Source organism: Danio rerio, chromosome 24 (assembly GCF_049306965.1).
Source record: "Danio rerio strain Tuebingen ecotype United States chromosome 24, GRCz12tu, whole genome shotgun sequence".
NCBI lineage: Eukaryota > Metazoa > Chordata > Actinopteri > Cypriniformes > Danionidae > Danio > Danio rerio.
Window position 1 is genome coordinate 43122501 of NC_133199.1, and position 2336 is coordinate 43124836.

The following is a 2336-nucleotide window of genomic DNA, read 5'->3' on the forward strand; positions in this document are numbered from 1 at the left end:
CCAAACACATGCACTATAGGGGATTTAATTAACTAAATTGACCGTAGTGTATGAGTGTGTATGGATGTTTCCCAGTACTGGGTTAAGGCTGGAAGGACATCCGCTGTGTAAAACATATGCTGGGATAGTTGGCGGTTCATTCCACTGTGGCGACCCCTCATAAATAAAGGGATCAACCCTAAAAGAAAATGAATGAATGAAACATCTGAGTTTGTCTGCGTTTATGATTTATAGTTGCTTCCGAGTCAAATGCAGTGTATGTGTTATTCTGTAAACTACTGATTATATTTCTTCCTGTAATAAATTAAAATGCGTTTCTGTTTTTGCATAAACCAAAAGAGGTGGCATGTTTTCAGACATGTTTACTCAGTTTTAGACTTCACAATACCAATGTTTTGATATCAGAAAGTTTGAGAAATGAAAGCTTTAGCGATAGTTCTGTCAGGAAGACTGAGATGTCACGTCATTTATAATAATTATCTCGTCAGCCTATAATGACCCAGCCCGCTACATATAAGCCCATCTAAACAATTTGTTTCTCTGTACTCAGGTGACGTGGAAGTTTCCCTCCGTCCACCACCAGGTCGGGCCTTGTCTCCACTCAGGGGTTGGCTTCGCCCTGCCTTCATCTTCAGGCAGGATCTGCCAGCTCATCCAGAGTTCTGCACCATAGACGGGGCTTACGCCAAATGACTTTATGAAAGGACAGTAACAAACTTACACCATATATACACAATATATGTTAAACCATTTATCTGCCTCCTAAAAAGTATTTCTGGCAGAAACAACAATGAAATCGAATACAAGAAATTAAAACATTTGTTGTACATTTCCTGGGTGATGCAGTGGCGCAGTAGGTATGCTGTCGCCTCACAGCAAGAAGGTCGCTGGTTCGAACCTCAGCTCGGCTCAGTTGGCGTTTCTGTGTGGAGTTTGCATGTTCTCCCTGCGTTCGTGAGGGTTTCCTCCCGGTGCTCCGATTTCCCCCACAGTCCAAAGACATGCGGTTCAGGTGAATTGGGTAGGCTAAATTGTCTGTAGTGTATGAGTGTGTGTATAAATGAGTGTGTGGATGTTTCCCAGGAATGGGTATCGGCTGGAAAGGCATCCGCTGCGTAAAAACGTGCTGGATAAGTTGGCGGTTCATTCCGCTGTGGCTACAAGAAAATGAAATGAATGAATGAATGTTGTTCATTTCTAATAAAAAACTAATACACAATATTCTTTTTATTTTAAATATATATTTTTAACTACTCAAACTCATAATGAATACAGATTAATTGACAATTTCTCTAATGTTTTTCCCATATCTGTACAGGAGCGTCTTCAGTTTGATTTTCAGCTCTTTTGAACACACTTGTTTTACCTCATAATGCTTTAAATACAAGCTCTTATTCATTTATTAATAGACACGTCGTTTAGATTCTCACTTTTTAGTAACATTTGTTTCTTATCTTCTTTCTGCTTGAGTGTGTGTTTGCATGTTTCAGTTTTTCCAGCATATGGCATGATATTAAAAAATAATGACGGATCATGAAGTGGTGCAGCTGACAAAACGGCAAAATATTAAGCTCAGGCAGTTAAAGTTTAGAATAAGATATAGACCAATTTGAAAGATGTAAACTAAAACAATGGCTCCACAGTATTTCCTGTTCTACGTTTTTTATTTCTATAGCTTTCGATAATATAAAAAGAGCCACACATTAATAAATAATGTCTTAACATTAAGTTATGATTGGATTGCCTTTTGTTACAGTTAAATAGTTTGATAACAAGCCAGAAATGTTCACAAGCCAATGGCATGACCACATTAAAATTGTCTATAGCTAACATTAGATCATACACTAGCTTAAATGAGCAGTACATTTGGTACCTGTCAACATTGCGATGTGAAAATAAGGGATATGCCCACCATAATAAGGGATTCTCCCCTTTAAAAAAATCCCCAAATTGCTAACTATGTTAATTTGGAGCTGTTTCATTGTAAATAAACAGTTAAATGGTCAGTAATATGTTTTATTATTATTATTTACAAAAGAAAAAATAAAGATATACATTAGCAGCAAATACTAGTTCAGCTATTAAAATTAACAGCTGTTATAATGAAAAAGAATCAAGCTATCAAATCTCATTAGCCATTTCTTCACTGTATAACTTATACATTCAGATTAAAAAGCAAGGAATGAATCTCTTATTTATTTAGATTTTTTCATTTGATTACATTTAAATAACAGGTGTCACTTTAAAAATGCACACATCTAACAATATGATGAAAGCAATTAACTGCTGTCATAACTTTTTATGCTCATTTAAGACGAAATTAGTTTTGTTTGAAA

General features: G+C 35.9%; 1 long non-coding RNA gene across 3 annotated transcripts in view; it reads left to right on the forward strand.

The window, feature by feature from the left end:
- LOC141380772 (uncharacterized) overlaps positions 1 to 2033 on the forward strand; it is a 20942-nt gene extending 18909 nt beyond the window's left edge. For all 3 annotated transcript variants that reach the window (XR_012399568.1, XR_012399567.1, XR_012399569.1), the window contains exon 4: positions 551 to 2033. This is a non-coding gene — a long non-coding RNA (uncharacterized lncRNA). The remainder of the gene's footprint in view (positions 1 to 550) is intronic.
- Positions 2034 to 2336: the final 303 nt, after the last annotated feature.